We start from the raw sequence: 7,382 nt of genomic DNA on the forward strand, positions 1-7,382 counted from the left end.
AAGCTGGTCCTTGTAGAATAAAATATCTATAATAGCCAAAACACTTTTGAAAAAGAAGAAAATTGGAGGAATTACACTACCCAATTTCAAATTGTAATATAAAGTTAAAATAATCAAGACCGTGTGTTATTGGAATAAGAGTAGCCATAGAGATCAATGAATGGAATTTAAATAAGCCCTTACATGGTCAGTTGATTTTCAATAAAGTTATCAGGGCAAAAGATAGTCTTTTCAACAATAATGGTGGGAAAATTGGACATCAGTATGAAAAAAGACCATGAACTTGATTTTTCACGCAATACACAAAAATTAACTCCAAATGGCACATAGGCATAAATGTAACAGCTAAAGCTATAAAACTAAAACTGCAAGAGACCATTTTTGTCAGGTTAGGTTAGGCAAAGACTTCTTTGACATCAAAAGCACAATCCACAAAAGAAAAAATTGATAAATTGGACTTCCTCAAAATTAGAAATATTTGCTTTTTAAAAGATATCATTAAGAAAATGAAAATCAAGGCACAGAGTGGAAGAAAATATTTGCAAGTTTTATATCTGGTAAAGGATTTGTATCTGGAATATTTAAAGTTCTTACAACTCAAGAAAAAGAAATTATTCAATTAAAAAGTGGGCAAAAGATTTGAATAAATACTTTACCAAAGAAGTGAATAATAAACATTAAAAATTTCTCATCACTAGTCATTAGGAAGATGGTAATTAAAGTCACATGAGATACTATTCCACACCCCATGGAGTGACAATAAAAAAAAAATACGGGAAGAATGTGGAGATACTGGAATCCTCACACAATTGCTGGTGAGCGTGTAAAATGATGTGACCACTTTGGGAAATAGGCAGGTGTTCTTTGTTTGTTTGTTTGTTTGTTTGTTTAATTAAACATTCATTTATGATAGGAACCCAGCAATTTGACTCTCAGGAATCTACCCCAGAGAAATAAAACATATGTCCACAAAAGACTTGGATGCAGATTTCATAGCAGTAGTATTCATAACAGCCCCAAACTGCAAACAATGCTTATCAACTGTCGAATGGATAAAGCAATAAAAAGACACAAATTACCGATTCATCTACAACATGGATGAACCTCAAAAAATAGTATGCTAATTGAGAGAAACCAGATCCCAAAGACTACATACTGTATAATTCTCTTCATATGAAATGTCTAGAAGAGGCAAATATATAGAGACAAACAGATTGGTGGTTGACTGGAGCCTGGTTAACTGTAAATGGACATGAGGGAACTTTAGGGGGTGATGGAAAAGTTGTAAAACTGAATTGCGATGATGGTTGTCCAACTCTATAAATTTATTAAAAATCACACACTATATACAGACAGTGGGTGAAATTTATGGTCTATAAATTCTATCTCAGCAAAGCTGTTTAAAGAGGAAAGATAGCCAGTCTGATACCAGATACGGATACCATACTCTAGGAACTTCCAGTCTTATGAAGGAGCCAGGGGACCTACATAAATTTCGGTGAAACCAGAGAGACGGAGTTAACTGCTGTAACTGCTGTAAGTTAATTTGGGACTTTAAAGGAAGAGAATATTGACTGAGGCTAGAGAGATGAGAATAATTTGTGGAGTTGACATTTGAATCGTCTCCTTGATGTATAAATGGGAATGGACCTACTGAGATGAATGGAAGAGCATTTCAAGCCCCGCTCCCCCCAAAAAAAGTGAGATAAGAACAATATTATGAGGAATCACTAGAGTGATTTTTGTTTTTTGAGCATTTGAGCAGGGTATTATTTTGATCAACAGTAAGGAGCGAAAAGAGTATGCCATGATGTCCAATATTCTCGGTGTACAAGCATTACAATGTAGATACTGGCCTATATGGAATGCAGACTTTAGGAGAATAGTACAAAAGGTTAGCTGTGGATGTAAAATATGGAGAAAATTAAATTCTACTAGTAGAAAACACCATTAATAATAAAAATGCAATCAATTAATATGTCTTAGAAATTTAATGATCTTGTCTTTGAGTCTTTATATGGAAATGTATGCTTTAGAACTCGAATGGTTTTTCGTTGGTTTAAATGAAAAATGTAGATTTAAGAAGCTATCGTGATTGTACTGTCAGTGAGAAAAGTCCTGGAATAGTATTACTGCAACTGCAAATAAGAGCTGTGCGCTTGCAATAGACTTGCGATGGTTAATTATTCTGACACGATGGTCATTATTATAATTGCATGTCAGTTGTCACTAATCGACTCTCAAGCTAATGGAGCTGAGAAGAGCTGTGATAACACTAAAATATCTTGTGTTTCTCTGCAGGATTTTAATGCTTACAATTTAATGCTTAAACTCCTATCCTTAGATCATCTACTTTTTGATTTTCATCGTACCACCCACAGATCGTTTTATTTCTTAAACTGGGGCATTAAAACAATGAAACCTCATTCTCTCCTCACGTATTGTTTAAATTTTTTTCTAAGGAGAAGTCCCCTCTCTCCATAGACGATGGGTAAGCCAGAATTTCCTTCCTCCCGCCCTGATCAGGAAGATAACGTGGGACCTACTTGTCAAAGGCTCTCTCTTGGGACTCGGACTCTTGGACTCTTAGGATAGGAGGATCTGGAGTTGGTTGGAGGCCATAGTCATCTCAGGACCAGAAATGACAATGCTTCAGTGGGAGAGCTGGAGGCCGAGTACCCCTCAAACCTAGGAGAGGAAGGGTATTAGCTTGATTGCTTCAGGATACCCTGAACTTTAATATAGCCCTTGACCCTCTCTTCCTGTGAAGACCTTCAGATACAGATTTTATTTTCTTACAATTCAGTATTATTTTAGTAAATTTAAAATTTGTTTTATCACTTCTCTAGCATCCTTTAAGATTTCAATTACCACCACTATGACTCTACTTGTTAAGCTACTGTGTTTAGACCTCTTATCACAGTGTCTGGCACACGATGAACACTCAATACGTGTTAACTGTTTTGATAACTACTGGAGCTACCATTTGTTGAGTGTCTACTATGTTCCAGGCACTTCACTTCCATTTTATAAATGAAGAAACAACATCAAAGAGTCGATTTTGCCAACACTCACAAAGCTAGTGGACAGAAAGATTAATGTTTCACACTTTCTAATATATTATTTCTACTACTGAATAATAAATGTCTAGTACTGTGTGTCATTGGATATATCATAGTCCATATAAAAGGTAATTTTGTTTTTATGTACATGTTTACATAAAGTTTTCATTGTTTTATTTTCTAAACTATAAAAAGTGAAAATGACAACTATTCACTATTCATATCAGAATTATTTTAAATGATTGTATCTTTTGATTTTATACATTTTTCTATTTTAGGAAGTATTTTTTCTACTGAGTGTTTTGGGTAAATCTTCCTTAATCTTGTTTAACTCGTTATGATTATTATCTAAAAAATAAATTGGGTTTACAGATGTCCCATTGTTCCTATGTTTACAAGATAATAGTAGGATAGTGTTTGAGAGTTCCTGTTTTCTTCAAATAATAAATCCTAAATAAGCAGTTTATTTTAATAATCATTTCTTTAATGGCATTTTTTACACATCCACAACTGCCATTCCGTTTTATCAGCTAAAATTCCGATTCTTCCATGACTACAATGAATAATTTTACTCCAGACTTCCAAATCACAGTTTCTATGTGGCATTCAAGACCTCATACGAGTCTTCCTAACCTACATCTTTTCAAATTTAGCAGACGTATTGTGAATACTGTATTTATGCTTTATTAAAAACTAATTTAGATAATGAATTCTTAGAAAAGGAAAAGCTTATGAATGCTCTTGCTAGGAAAGAAATGTTCAAAAAGGAACTTGCATTAAAATATGGGAGATGAGGCTGTGATGACGGCAGTAATAGATGACTCAGGCCATCCACAAGTGATTTTAGGACATACGCACAGCAGTATCTCTACCACTACTTGCTAATAATTGAAACTCCTTCAAAAAAGCCTTTCCATCCACAATTAGACATAACATATTTAAAATGTAGGGCTGTTGATGTAACACTTAGGAGATAATAAATTTCTGTTAAAAGTCATGGGTCAGCCTGTCCACCAGCAAGTGGCTATTCTGGGTGGTGACAGGGAAACTGGAGGCAGAGGGCTCTTGGATGGGAAGAATCTGTTGAAAAAATTGGAAAAATTTGCAGACTTATTACTAAGGTTCTGCCCAATTTACTACGATAGGGCTAGGAAATGAAGAGGCCATGGGGTGGAACAGCGGGTGGGGAGAATTTTTGACCTCACCTATGATCACAGAGAGCTCCACCTCACATAATTTAGATCTTCCTTATTCTGTTTTAATGTAACATACCTGACTTCTAACCAAAGCCTCTCTTTCCCAGGGGATTTATTATTCGTGAGCTAACTATACAAATAAGGCTGTCATTTATCTGAGATTGTTAAATATATATAAGTGAAAAAAAGATTTTTACAGTTCACTGTTTATTTTTTTTAGTTAATGAGGATGCCAGTCTTGGACGTCAGATTGTACAAGTTTTCATGCTGTCAATTTTAAAACATTTATTTTGAAATAATTGCAAAATTATAATACAGAGACTAATACAGAGAATTCCTGTATATTCACAAAATGTAACATGCATTTCTCTTTTTATCTGTCTCTCGCTCTCTCCTACATATATTTATATATTAAATTTACATATTATAATTATATACATACACACATTTTTTGAGTCATTTTTGCATAAATTGCAGACAAGAATCTTCTTTTCTTCCATATGCATTTCCTAAAAAAACAAGGGTTTGTTTTTTAAGAAAAACATTACCAATCTTAAATTTCCAGGGTAAATCTTGCACACTATTTTATCCATTTTAAGTTGTCAACATCCAAGTGCCATGGGGCTCAGTCATAAGGAAATGTTGATAGTTATTCTAGACTGTACGTCCAAGTACTAAGTAGAGCACAAACTGGATTTTTGAAAAATAATGACAATATGGATGGACCTCAAGATAATCATGCTAAGCAAAATAAGCCAGACTGAAAAAGTCAAAAATCACATGATATCACTTATATGTGGGATATAAACCTAAAAGCAACAAATGAACAGGACAAACAGAGACTCAGGGACATGGACAATAGACTAGTGGTTACCAGAGGGTAGGGAGTGGGGGAGGAGGGAAGAGGTAGACAGGGTAAAGGGGGTCAAATATAGGGGGTAGGGGGAGGGCGAAGTGGGTAAAGGTGATCAAATATATGGTAGCTGGAGGAAACAGGACTTTGGATGGTAAACACACAATAGAATATATAGATGTCAAATTATAATGTACACTTGAAAATTAAAAAATTGTATTAACCAATGTTACTCCAATAAACTTAAAAAAAAATAAAAATATAAAATGCTGAACTACCACCATGACTCTTAAACATTTCTTTCCTCATGTGCATCAAAGAATAAGCTTTTCAACAAAGTTAAATTCATTTGACTGAAATAAATAATGCAGAACCTTAAAATTAATTGATCGAGTGAATATAAGCCATAAAGGAACAAGATATCAATGGTGGGGGGAGGGGGGTTGTAATGAATCTAACGAGTGATGGTAGAAATTGCTGTATCGATCTTTAAACCTATTTGGGCATCTGATAGAAGTTTGTTTCTAGTGTTTTTGACTTATTATGAGCAAAAAAGCATAGGAAATTGGAAAGTGCACAGAATATGTTAATGCTCACTGTTTGGCCTTGAGTAAGCCATTCGAACCCTCTGAAACTTAATTTTCTCAACTGTAAGGTGAGAGAATCACATAAAATTATTTCAAAGGTCTCCTTCAACTTAAGTATTTTAATATTCTAAGGTCTAGAAGAAAAGATAAATAGCATGTTAGAAAAATATCAAAGAAGACAATAAGATATTAAAATGTGGTTAGAAGAGTAGTTGAGCCAAAGGGAAGATCAAGTTTTGAGCTATAGATAAGGAATCATCATAATTTTTAGCATTTAAAATTTCACATTTAATTAAAACTTTGGTTGTGTAGAAAAATGGAAGAAATAAAATGCACAGTTTTGCTATACTTTGCAATGCTTCTTAAAGGAAAAATTGAAACAAGGGTTCATTACTTACTTTTTTAGGAAGTTTTTCTTGGGCCCTATAAAATACTGTTTAGTCAGTATCAAAAAAAAAATCCTCACTGATTAAAATAAAGACTACTCATTTATTGAATCTATGCCATATACTTCATCCATCAAACTGCATTTATTCTTTCTCCTAATGAATCTTTAAAGTAGGATTATTATCTCATTTAAAGAGCTCAGAAACAAAGTGACTAGTTCAAGTTCACACAGATAAAAAGTAAGAGACTTGGAACCCAAACCTAAATCGTGGTGAATGGATCCATAGACCTTCAGCTGCCCTAGCTAAAAGAGACCTGAACTGCATGCAGGAGAAAAATAATACCATAACATGAAGTTTTCAAAATTAAAACTTGACTTAATATTTTATTAACAGATTTTTACCTCGAATTTTCTTGAGATTTATTTTTTGTGCACTTAATCAAGAGAGTAAAGATAATGAAAGGAAAGGCTTATTTTTCCAGTGTCAGGTTATGTTTAGTTTTGGGAAAAGGCAACATGTTTAATTTTCAAGGCCCTACTGAGAAATAATATGAAATATTTTAACTATATTTTTATGGAATGAAAGAAATATAGGACGTGTAGCCCATTGAATATTCTGAGACTGTTAAGCACATGTGGTTGCTTTAAGGTAAATTTTCAGATTTGTTTTAAAAATTATGATTTAATTTTTTTTGATAAAATACTGTAACCAACTGTATTTTCTGTAAGACAAGAGTCTCTATAAGCAGTATCTTTTCCTATAGAAAAATACTCTCAAAACAAAATATGCACATCAGTTAGACATGGCAATTTGTGTAGCCTCTTAGAAAGACTTGAGTTAGATTGGACTTTCTTTTGATTAATGGGCATTCTTTAAACAAATTAGCCCCGATTCCACTCAGGAGCATAGTATGGGCAACCCAGGGGAATGTGGTAGAATAAGTCTAACCGTGGAATATCTGTCTTCATCATCCAATATACTGTTCAAAAGCAATTGATTTTGAAGTACCCTTAAGACAGGGGTCACAAACTCCAGCGCCTAGAGGAGCAAGCCAGGTGATATAAATGAGTCAATGGGGCTGGGTGGAAGAAAACATCTAAAGTGAAGCATCATGGTGACAAATGGCACCTGACGTTTGGCCATGGTGTCAAGGAGATGATCTAGAGCCATGGGACTTTTGCAGACTGGTCATGGAAAGGAGCAGCTCCTCTTTAATTTTGGCTCACTGGGGCCATATGGGAACCAGGGCCCAATGTTTTCATATCCTCTGATTTTTAAAGAGAAATCAGAATTTC

The sequence above is a fragment of the Pteropus vampyrus genome, unplaced genomic scaffold, assembly GCF_000151845.1.
Source record: "Pteropus vampyrus isolate Shadow unplaced genomic scaffold, Pvam_2.0 Scaffold93, whole genome shotgun sequence".
NCBI lineage: Eukaryota > Metazoa > Chordata > Mammalia > Chiroptera > Pteropodidae > Pteropus > Pteropus vampyrus.